Source organism: Mycteria americana, chromosome 1 (assembly GCF_035582795.1).
Source record: "Mycteria americana isolate JAX WOST 10 ecotype Jacksonville Zoo and Gardens chromosome 1, USCA_MyAme_1.0, whole genome shotgun sequence".
NCBI lineage: Eukaryota > Metazoa > Chordata > Aves > Ciconiiformes > Ciconiidae > Mycteria > Mycteria americana.
Genome location: NC_134365.1, coordinates 49,628,829 through 49,647,063, shown reverse-complemented (window position 1 = coordinate 49,647,063; position 18,235 = coordinate 49,628,829). Strand labels below are relative to the sequence as shown.

At 46.2% G+C, this 18,235-nt stretch overlaps 1 protein-coding gene across 7 annotated transcripts in view; it reads left to right on the top strand.

The window, feature by feature from the left end:
- The first annotated feature begins 8,754 nt into the window (after nucleotides 1-8,754).
- Nucleotides 8,755-18,235, top strand: part of ATP2B1 (ATPase plasma membrane Ca2+ transporting 1) — a 66,730-nt gene continuing 57,249 nt past the window's right edge. Inside the window, exon 1 of one of the 7 annotated variants that reach the window (XM_075496723.1) lies at nucleotides 8,755-8,849. The gene's annotated coding sequence lies outside the window, so the exon portion shown is untranslated. Of the gene's footprint in view, nucleotides 8,850-9,050; nucleotides 9,160-9,340; nucleotides 9,501-10,214; nucleotides 10,392-18,235 lie in introns of those variants that run through there. The other 6 variants (XM_075496731.1, XM_075496749.1, XM_075496769.1 and 3 more) reach the window with 6 other exon arrangements.

The following is an 18,235-nucleotide window of genomic DNA, read 5'->3' as shown; positions in this document are numbered from 1 at the left end:
GCTGCAGTATGGGATGAGAGTAATGCTGAAGCTTCATCTCTGAATTTCCTGGCATTATGGGCTTGAGAGGTACTTTATCTTAGCTTTACTTGTCTGCCAATGTAATGTTTCATGTAGTTTTTTATCTAATTTAGAAAAGATGAAAAGATCAGGGGGGAAAAAAACTTATCTGTACAACAGTACCTGTTTTCTGACCTTAGAGGTCTTCATTAACTCTTTCTGGTTTCATTTCTCATGGTTAACATCCATTGTCTACCACAACAGTTCTGGTTCCTCTTTAAGAAAAAGAACAAAATTTTGTATCGTTCCCATATAAAACCATCAGACCTCCTAACCTTTTTCTAAAATGGATATTTTTGCTTGTTTTCTCAGCAAAATTAAAATGGATGGAGATATACATGAGGAAAAGATCAGTAATAAGGAAAGGAAATAAGGAAATAGGAAATAGAATAAGGAAAATTCAGCTTGTTACCTAAAACAATTTCGGTTTAGGTAACAAGCTGAATTTTCTAATGCCAACAGAATTTATGGACATTTTACTGCTGGTTTATAATTTTTAAATTTTTATTATTTTTGCTAAATGTAATACTGGTTTAGAGTTTTAGCTGGACATATTTTTAGATTACAGTTTCCTTCTAAAGCAAGATCTCTTTATGTATATGTATATTTTTATATTTATTTATACCCACCAACACTATATTTTTGAGGGGGATTCTCAACACTTTTCCAAGTGCTAACTTTTTCCTGCACTTCGGCAGAGCATCACGGACTTTCACAGAACCACATAAAGGTGGGAGGCAGACAAACATACAGTGATTAGAAAGATCAGAGCTTAAGTTTCAGTGTCACTCCAGTCTCAGTGTCATTTTCAAAACAGGCTAAGATAGTGCCGGCAATTTGACACTGCATCTCAAATCTTACTCTTAAGAAACTCCAGTATGGGACCCACACTCATTTTCTTCCCATGGCTGGCTAGTCTAGCAACAAAGTATATAGTCTTAGGGGAGTTTAGCCTAAACTGACTCTATCAGGACCACCACCCATCAGCTCAGTGGAATTCAAACCAGGAGCCGTGTCCTGCAAGCCTCCTGCACACCAATATCCCTTTCCTCACAGATAGCTCCACTGGACTCAGACATACTTCACTCATGTCATTACTTAAGATCATGTCATTTACTTCATAGAGATTATTCACCTCAATTCAAGTTTCTGTGCTTTAGTTACTAGAAGTTGTTAGCAAAAGTTGCACTAATTACACAAGTTACGGTTATTAAAAATCACTGGCAATGTATAGTTTTAAAACCTGGTTCTCCTAGTGTATTTTTCTACTTTTGGCTTCTTGGCATACATTCTCTAGTTCAAGGGCCACTTAAAAGTAATGGCTGGTAGACTAAGAGAGTTGAGAAAATCATGCAGTCTGAAAGAGAAGTTCATCTCGCATACCCACTGTTAACCTTCAAAGAGTTAGACATTTAAATTTAAACTGCTTACCTGTGTTTGCCTCCAGAGTTAAAGGAGATATATAGACAACTGCAGATTTATCCTAAACATTAAACTTAGAATGACATATATTGCCTTCTGGAGGCTGCAGGTTCTCACCATTGACTATAAAAGGAGCCTAGGGTTACTAGTACAGGTCTAGATGTGTCCCTTTTAGATGCCCATATGAGGACAAATGAATCCCATCCTGCTGACAAGAGGAGGAATACCACACGACAACAGCACAAACTGCAAATTCATCATCTGATGCGTTAGTTCCATGGGATGTTCTTGGGTTTTGGTTTGGTTTGGTTGGTTTGGCAGGAAGTGTGGGAAAGGTGTTACTTGGGAAAAAAAGCTAAACTGAAGGAAAAATGAAGGAGAGAGTACATAAAGGGAAAAAAGGCAAAGGGAGTTATGCAAAGGAACAAAGGGAGTGGAAGAGTCTGGTTCAGCACTTTGGCACAGGGCTGGGCAAGTCCTAAAGAAAGATCTCTAGAAGATCCCAAATGCCTACCTCCGCTGTTTCTGAAACTGCACTACGATGTGACTGCATCCCTGACTGGTTCACCTCTGCATCTTCCCTATGTACAGCAGAGAAATACGAACACTTGGGTCATCTTCATTATAAAACAAAAGTCTCCCCTCTAGTATTTTTAGTCCAGAGCAGACAATGGGGAGAGGTGATTCTAGCTGAGCTTGATTTAAACCTCCCGCACTCCGGTGCCATTACAAGTCCTTCTGCAGCGACCTGTAGAGCAAGTATTCCTGTAGAAACTGATTCATTAACAGTAAGCAAATACGTGTTTTCAATGTATACAGACAAAAACTGCACAAATGCGCTAGAATAGTGGTTCTCAGATGCTTTGGACCAGTGGATTACCACCAGCCCTTAAAATTTTTAAAAAACATTACGTAAGCTGTCAAGAACATCTCATACATTTACTCCTAACTATAGTCCCACAGACCAGCTGTGGGCCCTTTCTGGTAGCCTGCTGGACGGTTCTCAGTGTATGGCTTGCAGTGCAACAGCCACTGCTGGGGCCTGGGGGCTTGAACGTGAAAGGCACTGAGAACTGGCTGGAACAGTGAAATGGACCTGGTGGTTTTTAACATCAAGCTGAGTGGAACACAAAAGATAAACAAATTTAAGATTTACTGTAAATCCAAACCTCAATAGATCTAAAAGCCTTTTATGGGGATTAATTTTTAAATCCCTTTTAGTAACCCAAGGTATTTTTAGTAACATAGGTGTCAGTTTTAGTAATTATTGAGCGTGTGCAGCTCTCACTGAAAATCCAGTCAGAACTGAAGATAACAAAACTGTCAATGTTTGGACTGCTGTCATGTACAAAATATTTTTATATCTTTTAATCCACTTCTATCCTAAACCAAACTGCCTTTACTGCTGCATAACATGTTGTAGCCTGAAAATAACCTACAGCAGTCCTCTTACTAGATGTGCCCATAACGTGATATATTTAAACTCTGGTGGTTCAATACAAGGCTGCCGTGTTATCCAATTGACAAAAGGGAACTTAGGCAGAGGAAAATCCTATTGATCTTTTCTGCTAGTACATAGTAGAAATATAGTTGATGTCACAAGAACTCGGTTAATTTTCCTCGTTTTTATGAGTGACCAAGCAACATTCTAAATTATTTTTAAAAGTTTGTTCCTACTCACCTTAATATTTATAGTTGTATTATTACCTGATAATAGAGACAATGCCCTAGTCAAGACTTTCCTCTTTTGACTGCCCATAATCCACACTTAAGCACTCTAAGCATACTTGATTTTATACATACACAAGTAAAAACATTTTCTGTAATACTTTTAATATGATTTATACTACTACGAAGAGGGATTTATTTTAAGGCTTTGATACTAGATATTTTATATCCACACCTTTTCATAGATATCCAAATTTTGATCTTGATAATCTTCAGATCTGTTATTTGCAATCTGGAAACGATTATTTCTGAATAAGGCTTGCAAGGCTGACCCCAGAGTTTTAAACTAGGCATGTGAAATAGGTCATTATTAATATTTTTAAATGCAATTTTAGGTAGGTGGGATATTTTTCTTAGTATCTTAAAAACAACCAAGATGATTTAGAGCTGTATCTGATCAACGAAGAAAACAAGTAATTTATTCAAGTATGTTCCAGTCATTGTTTATCATTTGAATGATTAATTCTTGATTAAGGTAGTGGGAATAAGATACTCCTCCTTGAAGGAAACACAGAATGGGAGCTATTAGCTCTAATGACTCTTAATTGTTTCAAAACCATCTTGAACAATCGCCAAGGGGCAGAAATGCTAATGTTTGCTGAAGGAACCTAAGACTTAACTGAATTATCTATTTTCTTATCCAAAGGACTTTGAAGTAGCATTGCTGAGAGACAATTTATTGTTCTCCTCAAGACAATTACCCAGCACTGATGAGAGAGAGGAGGGGCTACATTTACTCCTAAAACTAATTTTTGTGAGTCAGGAGCGTGACTCAGACTGGTCAGTGATGTTGATGTTAGCCTCAGAGAGACAGCTTGGTTACCCGTGTTGCTTCTTATCTTGGGGAGGGGAGGAAAAATAAACAAAACCCTTGTTACTTGATCACAGAGGAGCAGTTCACATCATTACAATTTATGAACCAGATATTCAGTCAGCATGAATTGGAACAGGCCCACAAAAATAGTGAAATCAATGAAGCTTCACAAACTGACATCACCTGATGAGAAGCTCTCAAAGATAAGACCACAACTTCATCAGACAAATGCAGCAGAGAAGCCTTAAAAAGCAACACATCTAAAAGTACCCACAGTAGCATAAATCAAATGAACTAACACTTTTTATTTCAGTGCGGAATTGTACAGACCATGAACCGCCCAAAAGCACAGTTGTACCTTGGTAATTATAATGGATGCTCCTACATTTTGAGTCTTGGGGTGATAGGTAAGCTGCCTGACCAATACATATCCATAGCAAGGACAGGCATGGAGAGATGATGGCTAATAGCAGCTTCGGGGAGATGGGCAACAGCAGTGCTATTTTTAACAAACCCTCCTAGTGAACTGGACCGAATTGCTCCAAGGACAGCCTTGCTTGAGACTCTGGCCATCCTTTAGGAATTCATCAATGAAGTAGCAAGGGTCTAGACATGGGGGAGAAAGTATCTGCTCCAAACTGGGGAAGTGCTATGTAGGAAAAGCCACTGCAGTGGAGGTAGCTGGGTGCTCGCTGTATGTATTTTTGAGCTCCACTAGGACACTATTTGCAGAGTAATAGCACTCATTCATTCACCGGTCATTTCTCCCTTTCTAAGAGGCAGCCATGGTCATACTGTCTCATCACATCCATAGTTGTTTTATTTTTTTTTATGTTTTATCATGAAAAGCTTCCCAAACATGTTTTTTCCTGCTCTTTATAGCAGTGTAAAGTATGGTTATCCTACCCTGCTCTATTTTTTAATTCTCCTCTTTCATGCCTGATCCAAGTCCTTTAATTGGTCAGATTCTCCACCAATTCCAGGATTTTATGCTTTGTTAATTTTTTTTCTGTGCATGTAGACATTGCACCTTTGTTCATGAAATATCTTTCTACTCTTTCATCTGGTCTGGGGCTGTAATGCTGCTGTGCTGTGGTGGCACCTGTAAAGAACAAACAGTTAACATATGAAGTCCAGTGTATTTTTTTCTGATATATTTCAAACATAATATATATATGAAAAAGTGAATTGTGCGATAAGTATTGCTTCTCACGTTCCTTTTTTAATTTCTTTTTTATCTTTCACCCTCCTGATCCTGCAGTATTGCAGTAAAAGAACATAAAACTAAAAGAAAAAAAATGTTGTGAGGTAAATGGAATAGAGCAAAAAGAATTCAAGTATTTTAAATTATCATATGCATTCACAACAGGAAACACATTGTGCACAAATCCTGAGCTCCTGAACAGTCAAGAGAAAGAACTTTGAGCTGATAAAAATGCAAATGTTTACAGATAGGCCTCTTTCCTAAGGAGGGGTGGACGATTTCAGGATGAATTGCGAGATATTGTTTTGTTTCACAAGGTCATTGCTAGGCTGCATGGGTGGACGATAGAGCAATTTGGTCATTGTGACACTGACAAGATGAGCGAGAGGTCAATTGTTTGCTTATCTAGATGGCTGGCTGGTCTTTTAGGCAACAGACTGCTCTGTTAGGATGCAGGATACTGGAACCATCACAAGATGCAGCCTCCACGGCCCAGCAGGGATCGGGGCAGGGCCCCAGCCAGGAGCCCGGAGAACAGGAATCTGCTCCAGGGTGGTCTGCGGAGAGTGGTCAAACAGCAGTACTGGGCCGAGAAAGCCGACTGGGAGAAGTGTAGCTGGTATAGAAAACGTATGGCTCTGCAAGCCCCGTGGAAGCTTTGCACGCTCATCTCTCTGTGCTCACACGCAAATATTCTCCCAACCTCTCACGCTTTCTCCCTGCTCTCCGGTTTCATCAAATTTAATTCACTGAGTTTGCACAGGATCAGCACTAGCAAGATAGTCAAGAAACCAGTTTCAAGATGAAATAAAGTTTACATCTATGCACAAACTATGGAAAGTCTGTTTTCTACTTTCTCTTTTCAGGCCCATCATGGGATTTTGCCAAAAGGCCCCTAGTTCATACGGGATGGTGAGGTGGTCACTCAGACCGCGGCCGCCTTACTAATTTTTGACCAAATATCGTAATGATCCAAATACTCCAATTCATACTCCTTATGTTAAAAGCCTCATAGTAAGCAGATCAGATTCAGGCAACCCACTTAAATTCTCTGTGACACATTTTCTGCCTCTGTTAAAATGTATGACACTTCTGTCATTAGAGTGTTGGTCACCAAGTGAGTGGAGCTATTGTCACTGATTTGTCAAGTGTGGCCTTTCCAAATTGTCTGCAAACCACGCTGAATTTTCCCGAAATGGTAATGTTTCCTCAAAAGTTAAATGAAAGATCTCCAGAAATATTCTTTTGTGAGTCTTGGTTTTGCTTGCTTTATGTGATTGGTGACCTACATTACATGGAATGTTTTCTGTTAGTCAATTACATGTCCTAACCTTTAGAAATAGGAGGAGTGCCTATTTTCTCACAAAAATCATGAAGAATGTTGTAGCTTGAGGATTAATTTGGAAAACATTTTGAAATCCTCAGGGAGAAGATTCTGTAAAGCTGGAAGAAATTTCTTCTTACTTTCAATGTGTTGCGTGTTTTTATGCTATCCTCCTATATCAGTGTAAGAGGAACATTAAATAATAACTATTTTGTGCCTTAAAAAATGTATCCGCTTAAGAGAATTCTACCACAACAGTATCTCAAAAAATTAATGTTGATATGTACCCCTCCCACCTTTGCTTCCTTCCTGCAAAGAAAATAGGATATTATTCCCATTTCATAGACAAAGAATTGAAGCACAACCTACCTACCTTCCCTCAAGACAAAAGGAAGCAGGTACAGACATGTACCCAAACTGCAATGCGTTAAACACATCATCTCCTTCTTAGCTGTACCAAAGCTAATTTTGTCTGCCTGAGAGCTGGGGGATATGACAGAACTGTGCAGAACACATCTGCCAGTCTTATAAAGCTGTATCGAGAAATGCAATTTCCAAGTGCCTGGGGAAACCTCGCTGAGCTACAGCGATCAGTGCAGAGGAGGGTGCTGAACTGCAGACAGAATGTAAGAGAATTTGTTTTATATGTGTCCACATAGTTTTATATTCTCATTCTGGGAAGAAATGCAAGAAATCTCCTCAACAGAACAGTCTGCAGGATTGCTTACCTCAGTATTTTGATTTTTCAATTGACCTCTAGATACAGAGAGGTAAGGTAGTATTTTTAGCAACATCCAAAATGGGCAGGAGCCATTTACTGCTCACAGCCTCTTTTGATTGCCTCTCTTGAACAAGGAGAAAAATGTAACAGGCATTCAGGTAAGAAAGAAAGAGACAGTGAAGCTCAGGCAAGCCATGATAATAACGTAGTTAGGATGATTTATTTATTTGCCAGTCCTTGTGGGCTGTTTTGTGCTGACTTCATCCTGTTGTTTTAACCCTCTAGGCTCTGCACAGTCTCGGGTCTGCAACAGCAGTGATAGATGAGCTTCTCCGTTTCATTTCTTGTGCAGCACTGGCTCCGGCAGCAGTGGGATTTGCACGGTAACAAAGGAGAAGCAGGGTATTTATGGCAGGCTCAAAGAACCTGACAGCCTGTGGCACAGCTGGCCAGTCATTCCAGCGAGATGCTCAACGGAGGGGCGGGTAAGATGTCAAAACAAGGCTCGAAAAAACACACAAAGGGGTTATAGTATTAGGTATGGTTTATGGTGGGGGATTTTTCACTGGGGGGGTGACCTGGTGCGTTGGAAGAGGAGAACTGAAATCAGGGTCTGTTATTTCAGTTTCATTCCCAGCCCTGCTATGCACTTCCCGCGCTTCCCCGGACAACTCACTTGGCCTCAAACGCTCATCGCCCCATTTATGTTTCTTTCCCCAACCGAAGAGCCCTCGGCTGGAGACAGGGAGGTGCTGAACACCTGCGGCCCCCACACCTTCCCCGTCCTCCTGCGGGAGCCGCCAGGCGCGCGCTCTCTCCCCGAGAGGCGGGCACGCCTGACGGGAGGCTGGGCCCGCTGCTCCCCGCTCCCCACACCGGCAGCGAGCCGAGGGGGGAGGCCGCGAGGCGACGCCACCCCGGGCCCGGCGGGCGCGGCGCGGCTCGGCACGGCACGGCTCGGCTCGGCTCGGCTCGGCGTCCCCGCGCCCCTGGGGCAGGGGAGGGCCGCGCCCTGGGCGCGCCGGCGGACCGTTAGGGCGGCCCCACCGCCGCCACGCCTCCCCCACGGCGTCGCCACCGCCCGCGGGACGGCCCCGGCCCCGCGCGCGGCCCCCGCCCACCGGGGCAACCGACGCGCCGCGGCCCCGCGGCCCGGCTCCCGCCCGCCCCTCCCTCGCGGCCCGCGGCCTCTCCCGCCGCCGGGGGAACCCCCGCCCCCCCCGGGGCAGTCCCCGGCCCCGCCGGCGGCGGCCCGCGACCCTCGGGCGGGGGGACGCACACCGCCCCGCCCCGCCCCGCCGGAGCCGCTCGTGGCAAAGTCACCGACCCCGAAGCCCGCCGGGCTCCATCAAACGCCGCGGCCCCGCCCACCGACGTCATGGAAACAAGCGCGTCAGCCTCCCGCCCGCCAGTGGCGGCGGCGGGGGGGCGGGGAGAGGCGCGGGGCCCCGCCCCCGCAGGCGCCGTGCCTATCGGGGCCCCTCCTCCTCCTCCCCCATTGAAGACGCCGCACGTCGGGACCCCCCTTTCCCGGCCGCGCGAGGGGCCCCGTCACGTGACCGGCGCTCCGCAGGCGGTGAGGGGGGCGGCGGGACCGGCGGCTGCGGCGCCGGGAGGGGAGGGGAGGGGGCGGCGGGAGCGAACAAGTGAGTGACCGCGGCGGGCGGAGGAGGGAGGCGGGCGGATCGCTGCGCTCCGCTCCGCCCTGCCCTGCCCGGTGGCGCCCGGCTCCCGTAGCGGTTGCTCTGCAGCGCTGGGGCTCGGCGGCGCGCTCGGCGCTGCCCGGTGCGTGCGGGGGGAAGGAGGCGGGCGGGCCCCGGGGAGCGGCGGCGGCGGCGGCGGCGGCGGGAGCGCCCGCCAGGAGGGCGAATCGCGGGTTCCTGCCGGTGAGGCGACGGGGGCGGGGCGGGCGGTCCGCGCCCCCCCTTCCTCCTCCTCCTCCTCCTCCTCCTCCCCCGGCTCTCCCCGCGCCGGTGCCCCCTCCCTCCCTCCTTCCCTCCCCAATTCGGTCGCCGCTTCCCCCCCGCCTCCTCTCCCGCCCTCCTCCCTCCCTCCTCCCGCGGCCGCAGGGCGGGGGCGGCGCGGCGGGGCCGGCCGGCCGTGGGCAGGGCGGGGAGCGCGGGGACCTTGTGCGCTCGGCGAGCGGGCGGCGGCAGGTTCACGGGCGCCTCGTCCCGGCCCCCGGCTGGCGGCTGGGCGGCGGCGGGGTCGGCCCCGCGGCGCCGAGGTAAGCACGGCGGCGGCTCGGGGCGGATCTCCTCCCGGCTGGCCGCGGCGGGCAGCGGCGCGGCGGCAGGTGCAGCGTTGCTCGGCTCCCGCTGCGGGCCGTGGCCGGGCTCGCCCGGGGAGGCGGCGGGCGGCGCGGCTGGTGCAGCGGGGTGGCCGCGGCAGCGGGGCCGCCGGCGGGGCTGGCTGCCGGGCTCCCAGGCTTTCGCCGGTTGTCCGCGCAGGTAACCGGAGCGCGCACCTGGCCGCCGCCGTGCAGCCGGGGCGCGGCGTGACCTTGAGGGCAGCGGATGCGGGGCTGAGCCTCCGCGGGAGCGCAGCCGCCGGGCGCGGCGCCGCCACACCGCCGCGGACCCCGCGGCCGGGCAGGGCCGGCACGCCGCGGGCCCCGGCGGGCGGGGGGGCGAGCGCGCACACGCCGCGGATTAAGGTGGTGCTCAGCCCTCGCCGCCCACCGGGTTAAGTAGCCGGGATTAGCCCGCTGCGGCTGCACGACACCGACATCCCGGGCGCCTCTCCGCCGCCCCGCGGGGGCCGGGAGCCCGGCACCCGCACCCGCGCAGCCTCCGCCGCCTCCTCCCTCCCTCCCTCCCTCCCTCGCCCGCCGCGCCCCCGGGGCGGTGTTTTTCGCCGCGGCTGGGTCGTACGCCGCTCTCCGTCGGAGCGGGCGGGCTGTTTTGATTTATCGATGCCTGGCCGGGCTGCTCATCGAGCGGCGCGGACGGGGAAGGGATGCGGCACCCCGTCGGGAGCCGGGAGCGCGAAGCCCCGGCGGGCGTCGCGCCTCGGGTGAGCGCGGACCCGCGCGGGGCCGCTCCGCGGCGGGAAGCGCCTGTGGCGGCGGTGTCATCCTCGTCCCGGCGGTGCGTGTGATCTTTGGATGTGGCCCCACGTGAGTTTGGGAGCGGAGCGGGCCGGAGCCTCCGCCGGGGGATGGCTGGCTGCTGCCGGGCGCGGGAGGGAGCGCTCGCCGCTCACGGTGTGGAGCGGAGCGGGAGGGCGGGTGTCGGCGCCGCCGGCTGCCCGGGCTTCCCGCCGAGCCTCTGGGGCTGCCGGAGAAGGCTGAGGTCGGAAGGATTGAGGATTTCGGGAGGAAGGTCTCGTGGAAAGCTGATGGGTAGAGGTGGCCGTGTGCTCTTCGGGAGCGTTTCTTCGAGCGCGGCGTCCAGCGGTGCGAGTGGGGGTTGCCGGAGGTGTGGGGGGGTCAGCCTGAGCTTCGGGAATCGGGAGCTGGGGTGAGTCTGTCCCACGTTTTTCAACCTGAGGGGCGACCTATTTGCAGAGCTGTGACAGGAGTCTATGCAGTGCTGTGCGTGTTCCACACTCGACGTAAATCCTTGCTAATATTGAAACGTCGGTTTACGTTTCACTTTTTAAACTGTATGAGAAGGGAGGGGGAAAAGAAAGATGCACAGTAACAAAATTTCGGGGGCTTTTTTCTTGTCATTTTGAGATCCCCATTTTGAGATCCCACAGAAATCCTTAAATATGTATTACATACGGCATTCTTAAATTTGTAACTTCAGGTGCTGAGGCTTTCTTTTCAAGGTCTGTTCAAAAGGAACTGGTGATAATAGCTTATGCCTTGTCTTAAACTGTCATTCTGAGCCTGTGTTTGCACCAGTATCTGGCTTAACAGTGTTTGAGGGGTGTCTAGCTAGGTGAATATTCAAATCATGTCCCTTAGTATGTCCCTTCTCAGAAGTGAAGTCCCAAGCCAAACGTACCTGTGAAACATGTCTCGCATCATTAGCGACTGGCAATCTTGACTTGCTGGGGGGAGAAGCAGAGTGTGCCTTTGGAAAACCGCTGCCCGTCCAAAACTGCTGCATCTTTAAAACACTCGTGGGTCCTAATGAATTTGAGTTGAAATAGTGTTTTTAGGTGCTTGAAAAGATCTTGGCTAGATAACTTGCCAATTCCTTGGTTCATCATACAGTGTGTTCAGAAGGTGGTAACTGTAGCTATAGCCAGTGCCATTTTTTTTTTCCTGTTTGTTGGAGCTTTTCAAGGATTTGTTCCAAACACCACAAATCATGAATTCCAACAGAAGTAAACTTGTGTATCTTTAAACTATTGGCTCTTTTGGCAGGAATAGCTTCCAATGTACTAGGACTTTAATACTTATGGCATAATGAATGGAAACTCTCTCGGTGTCAGTGGAAAAAGTGGTCACTGAATTGAGTGAGGAAAAAAACTCGTACACTTCAATGTGAAATTTTCGGTCTGGAACAGCATCGTTGGGTCGTTTGGTGTATTGCTGTTTCTTCTGTTCATTGTGGTAACCCACCCAGGTTGGGCTATCTGAAGAAAAAGGGGATCCTGTGCTGTGTACAGAGACTTGCAGGTTTTCCCAGTCAATGTTGCTATCTCAGTGCTGAATTGCAACATTACTACTTCAATTCATTCAAAGAAAAATGCTACTTACGATGTAGATAACTAAAATGATACAAGTCAAAACTAATTTTAAAGGGAATTGTGGCTGTACTCTGTGTATGCACACATACAGTGACTCACTATTGCATATCAAGCAGACGTGTTTGGGAACTTAAAGCAGAAAGCAGGCTAGTGTCACATTAGCATTGGGTAAACTGTGTGTTGGTTTCTCACAAAGTTGCATTACATACAGATAATGATACAAGCAAAGGATCCCCATTCGTGTAATATACAGTCAGCTAATAATCCGTGAGTGATCCTACCAATTTAAATGCTCTGAAGTTTAATGTTAGAAACTCATTTAGAAAGTGACTCTTTCATGGACCACAATATAGAGAACTTCTGTCAGCTGTTAAAATTGAGAACCTCTAAACCATGTTGTGGAAGCTTAACAGGAAGCTGAGAGGCGTGTAAATGTCCTGCAGCTCACAGTCATGAAGGTCTAGTAATTACCTTTTTTTTTTTTTTTTACTGTTATTTGGAAAAGAATAATATGGTAAACTGGAGACAGTCATAAGATGAAGATGTTAACAAGGAAGAAACGTAGGTTGGATCTGCTGAAGCCACCTCAAAAATGGATTCTTTGGAAGAATTAACTTTGCCAAAATTTAAGATTTTAGAGCTGGGAACTCGATATTAACTGACAAGTTCAAAATGGACTTGGCAAAGCAATCAATAACATGCCATAGCAAGCAAGTCTCCCTTGACATAAGGGTGGACAAGATAACCTAAAGTATCTTCTAACTCAAATTTCTTCCATTAAGGTAGACTAAATATTAATGGCACCGAGCATTCTTTACCACTGAAATGTGACCTCAGTGATGTCTTTCAGTGTTTGAACTATTTATTTTAATATATGTTCTCTTCTGTTTTTAAAGGGAAAATAACATTAGTGCAACAAGGATGCATATTTTGCTCAGAGTTGAAGTCAGCTTTCAGTTAGCAAAATTTAATCTAATGCAGAATAATGAACAGCCATGATTAGCCCAGGGCATTTAAGTGTAAGTATCTTTTGAGAAATAAGGAAGACTACTTGAATCTATAGCAGATTTTGTTATAGAAATGCATGCTTACTTTCCTCCGAAAGGATCAATAAAATTGCAATAATATTCTTAAATTTGTACTCTTTAGTATTCTCAACTTGTCTTAAAATGAATAATAATAATAATAAAACTTGTTAAAAGCTGCTGTTCAGCAGATAATGATCTTTCTCTGTAGAGTATTTTAATTAAAAATTAGATAAAATCTAGGGGTTGCGGTATTGTGTCTAAAAGCTAAAATTAGCTCTGCCTACCGGCTTGCTATGGTGTGTGCAACAGTCTCAAGTAGGTTTATTTTTTTTATTCAAACCTCTTGAATTTTCTCTTGAAGGCATCACTTTTATTTCTCCTTACAAAGTTAACTGATTTAAGAACAAGGAGGGCAGAGGACATGAGGTGATACTGTTGCCTGTTTGAAAAAGAAAAGTGAACCTATGATGATTTATGTAGAGGATGGGTATTTCTCACAAGTATTAAGTACTAATCTAACTCAAAATGGCTTGTCTTCAGATTTGGATTTCTTCACTTTTAAATAATTGTCACTAATGTTAGTTTTCCCCTAGCTTTGGCTTCAAATAGCAGAAAAGACCATGTTCACTAATTGCACAGAAGAGCGATAAAAAATAAGGAAGGAAGGATTTTTTTTGTTCGTGAAGCCCCCCAGACATTTGTATCTGCGTGTAAAAACAAAAAAATGTGTTCAGCATCTCTGAAACAGGGCGGTTGCATACAGAAGATGGGAGCAGTGATAATCAGTATAGAAAGAGGATTTCTGGGTGCTACCGTGAACAATGAAATCAACAGGCAAAAAATTAGACTAACCCATCTTGGAACAGTTGCACCTTTTCACACCGAACGTAATTTTAACACAAGTGCATGGTATTGTCCAGTTTGTCTTTTATTTCAAAATTATCAGGCTTTCAAATACAGTTTATAAAAATGAGTTGCTAGTTTTCATGACAGGTTTCACTTGATATGAACAGTAAATTTGAGGGATCTGCCTGCTCAGGCTGTTCATATTCCAGTAAACATTATGAAAGTGATTTCTGCTGCCACTTATAAATCTTATTTTAACTGACAGATGACAGCAGGAGGTGTTATTAGTTTAATTTTGGTGAATTGCAAAGTAGGCATGAGGCTTTCTCAGTTGGTATTTCAAAGGCCTGGTGGGAGAAGAAATGTAAAGAAAATGTAGGAGGCGTTTAAAAAAAAAAAAAGCCAGAAATAGCTCTGAAAATAAATCCAAATTCTTTTTGTCCAGTAAGAAGTAACAGCATGTTACAAGACAGACGAAGAACATCTGCCCTGCCTTTGGAGGGGAATGGACTGAAGAAGAGGGTATACCCTCCCCTTACCGCTGTTGGCAACCATACTGTGCAGTTAAGGAGTGCATGGATACATTTTGAGGATACCAGAGTTGATAAGATTTAGTGCTGGCCACTAAGTCTGGCTGGTTTTGACACTTAAAACATGACCAGTGTCTCACACCAGGGGTAGCGTTGGCTTATTGCTGGCTATTTTCTGATACTGCTTTGGAGAAGGAGAGAGCTAGGTAAGTTCCTGCACGGCCTCCCACTTAACGCAGACCACTGAAGTTCACTATGCCTCAGGTTTTTTTTAATATTGCTTGTGAGCTGGATGCCACCTTAATTCCCAGTGAGCACAGGAAACCCCGTGTTCTTAAAACACTTCTGCGGAGCCTATCACTTGTAATCTGCTACCCTTACTTGTGCCCTTATATTCACAGAAAGATAAGGTGGCAGCAGGGAATACAACACTATTGGGTTCTGACCACTTGGTGTACAGTGTCTGGTGTATGAAGAGGAGGCCTGGGATGTACCGTACTCTGCATAGGTGAAAGTGGCAAACCCCATCTCAAGGCAGAAAAGATGATTCAGCCGCTCTTGCTTTAAGCAACTATCTAACTTGCTGGGATTCAACCCAAGGCTCGCAGTGGTGTGCTCTTTTTCTGCTTGTCTTACGTCTTCATTGAAACTCAGACTTTGGTATTCATTTTAAGATTTTCAATCCAAGATGATCTTAATCACCTTTACAATACAGGCACCAGTGGAAGAAAAATCAAGCGCTCTTTTCGCTGGAGTGTTACAGATGTACTCTTACACAGAGATCACACAACCTTTTTTGCAGTCGTTATTCGACAAGTGACTGGCGGTTTGTCCATGTGGCTCTTTCAGGATTGCTTCTGTGCCTGTGCAAATACCAAGGATGTGTTGCTTGCGGTGTGTACTTTGGCTTCCTGAACTACTGCATTTGTAAAGAAATCAAGAGGTCTTGGGTCTTGCATGATAACAGATTTCTCAAAAAAAATAATAATAAAAAAATTGAAATTTATCTTGAAGTTTGTCTTTAATTGAAGATGAAGTTTATCTGCAGATCAGAATATCTATCTGGATTTAAAACAAATCAAAAACAACTGATAGCTCTGTATGGGGAAAGGAGGAAGAGGAGACATTAGCGGTGTTTGATGGAATTTTTCCACCATAGAAAGAAGTAGCCATAGCGCTATGCTCTTCATTGAAATAAGGAGCTTAGCCACTAGCAGTAAAGAAGTCTTGTAGCTACTGCAAACTTTTTTTAGGAATACTTGTAGAATATTATAAAGAGTTAAGAGGATGGCCACCGTGACTCTCCAAAAGCTTGGAAAATATTAGGTTTTGTATAGTAGGTGTTTCAGGAGATAGGAGTCTTTTAAGTCCCGATCAAAAGACTTGCTAGTCACTTCTGTTAATGTAAGATGTTTGATTGCTTTTTGTATTATTGCAAAGTTATGGCACACTTTTATCGTGGCCTTTTGAAGCTACTGTGTTGATCAGCATAATCCAAGAGACTGCGAGGACAGTGAGACAGCCTCATTTGTACTTGCCTGTTTGGCTTGTCACTGTGACTGGAAAGTTTCATGGGGTGGCTGAGGAGGCCTGACAGCTACTTTCGTTTCCACCATGTCTTGGGCTGCTCAATACTCCCCCCTCCTTTGTGCCATCTCTGCTCCTTTGACTCGCTGCCCTCATAGATGATTGGATTCGTGTTACACAATCCTTGTGCGCAGACTGGGCTCTCCAAAGAGAGAGGCGAGGCTCGCGTGAGGGAAGCGGCACGAGTCTTCGGATCGGTGGTGTGGGAACGTTCCTCCTTGCACGGTCGTCACGTGAAACTGTTCCCTAGAGAGTATTAGCCTTTTCACGTAGAAGAACTTGAAGTTACTGTTCTGACAGTAGATTGGTAAGTAGTTTGAGTGCCAGCCTTCAACTAATGGCTTTCCAGAAAAGGTTATTTGGATCTATCCATAAAGATCTTTGCACTAAGTAAAATATTAAAGAATATTACAATACGTTAGCTATATGCCTAGGTGGTTCTGATACTGCAGTGGAGGAAATGAAAAACTGCTTGTCGTATTGTGCGTCCAGACTTGCTTTCTGAGGTTTTTACTGAGATAAGACTGAGGAGATAGTAACAAGAAATAGCCAGAAAAAGTGACGCGTATGGTTAGTCCTTAAATTACCTGAGAAAGGGTGGTATTTTTGAACCTCTCCTGGCTATTTAGATATAGTAGAGACTAAAGCAGGATCTTAATATGCATACTGAGCAGGAGTTTTTTCACTTCCATCTAGATGCTACTGCTTTCACTGTTGATATTTCACTTTAAATTGCTTCATGTCGCTTGGGTCTGCTACTTTTTCTTCTCTCGGGAATGAAGCTGGTGCAAAACTTCATGAAGCTGATGGAATACAATGCAAATCAATACTTAAATTAGAGCAGTGTCTAGCAGCCTCACTCTGGTGAGGTTGTGTGAAACATGAAATGATTTAAACTGGCTGGCAGGATCTGTGCCAGACGGCTTTCAAATATACATAGTTGAGAAGCTGGAGACTGACAGCTGGGGAGAGTAGGGTAGGTGCTCTATTGCTGCAGGCACAACTGCTTTACTTCTGCTTTATTAACAACTCAAATCACTTCAGCTTGCGTTCACCTACTTCAGCTCTGAAATCCATGTAGTTATCAGTGACAGCGATTTTTCACATTCTGCAATGAGCTTGCTTTGCATGGTGAAATGTCTTAACATCTCCACAAAGTCTGATTTCAGGCATGTGTTTTGGTAATAGGTGGATCTGGCTGTGGTGACTGCAGACCTAGGGGTTTGTTTCTAAACTGGAGCTGTATTTCTAAAGCGCGTTGAAAGGGATTTGGTAATAAAGCACTAAATTATCTAGGATTTGAGAAAAGCATGGTCTCTTGCCTTTTGGAGGTTTTTTTTTTTTGCATGTTAGTTGGTTTCTGTTAATGGAGACACGCACATAGTGGAGCTATCCTTCAGATGGAGGCAGGTGCTTGCAGTGCCTACCAGGTTACAGGAACCTTTTGAAAGAGCTTTAGTACAAACATGCACTTTCAAAAATGAAATACCAGCACATAAAGCAGTGGTATGTGCTAAGGGTATCATCTGCTTGGGAGTGAACAATTCACATGTGGCTTTCTTTTTTCCTTGTTGATCCTGCTGTTGCTGGGCACTGGACAGCAGCATCTCAAACCATCTTACCAAAAGCGCTTAGAAAAGGTTGTCTTGGTTATGCAAAGTCTGACACCCTAAGCTGCAGCATGAACTTAAGCTATCTCAAAGCACAGGAAATCAGTTTACCAGATGGAAAAAATACAAGGGGTGGACACTTGAGGAGGTTACTTTGTATTTTCTGGGAAGATACTGTAGTAACGTTTTGGTAAGTGGACTACTCACTCCAAAACTGAAACACTGAATTTGCATAGGCTCGAAGCTTTATGCTTTCATTCCATTGTCAAATCTAAAGCTAGATAAATGAGTATGGAGAATAAAGCTATATATATAACCACGGGCAAAATGCTTTGAACAAATGTTCAATGCTTTGGACAAAGTAAATACATGTTACTTTGAGGCAGTGATCATAAAACAGCTCCTGATAGGAGTTGCCAAAGGTCCCTCCTGAGCATTACTGAGCCGGCAAAGTGAAAACACTACTGAAGGGCTTTCTGCTTCGCCGCAGCGGTTGGCAGTAGCTGGAAATGGCAACGTGTGTCCGCTGCTGGCTTGTGGTGGTGGGGCTGCCGGCTGGTCTAGATCCTGGGGGTGAGGGTGAACAGGACAGCTGGGGCTGCCTGGCGCCTGTCCCCCCGCGGTGGGGCTGGAGGAGGAGGTCTGTGGGAAAGGTCTCGGCCACCCTGCTGGGTGGAGGAGCCCGAGTCAGCATCAGGGTGCTCCTGTGGTGGCGAG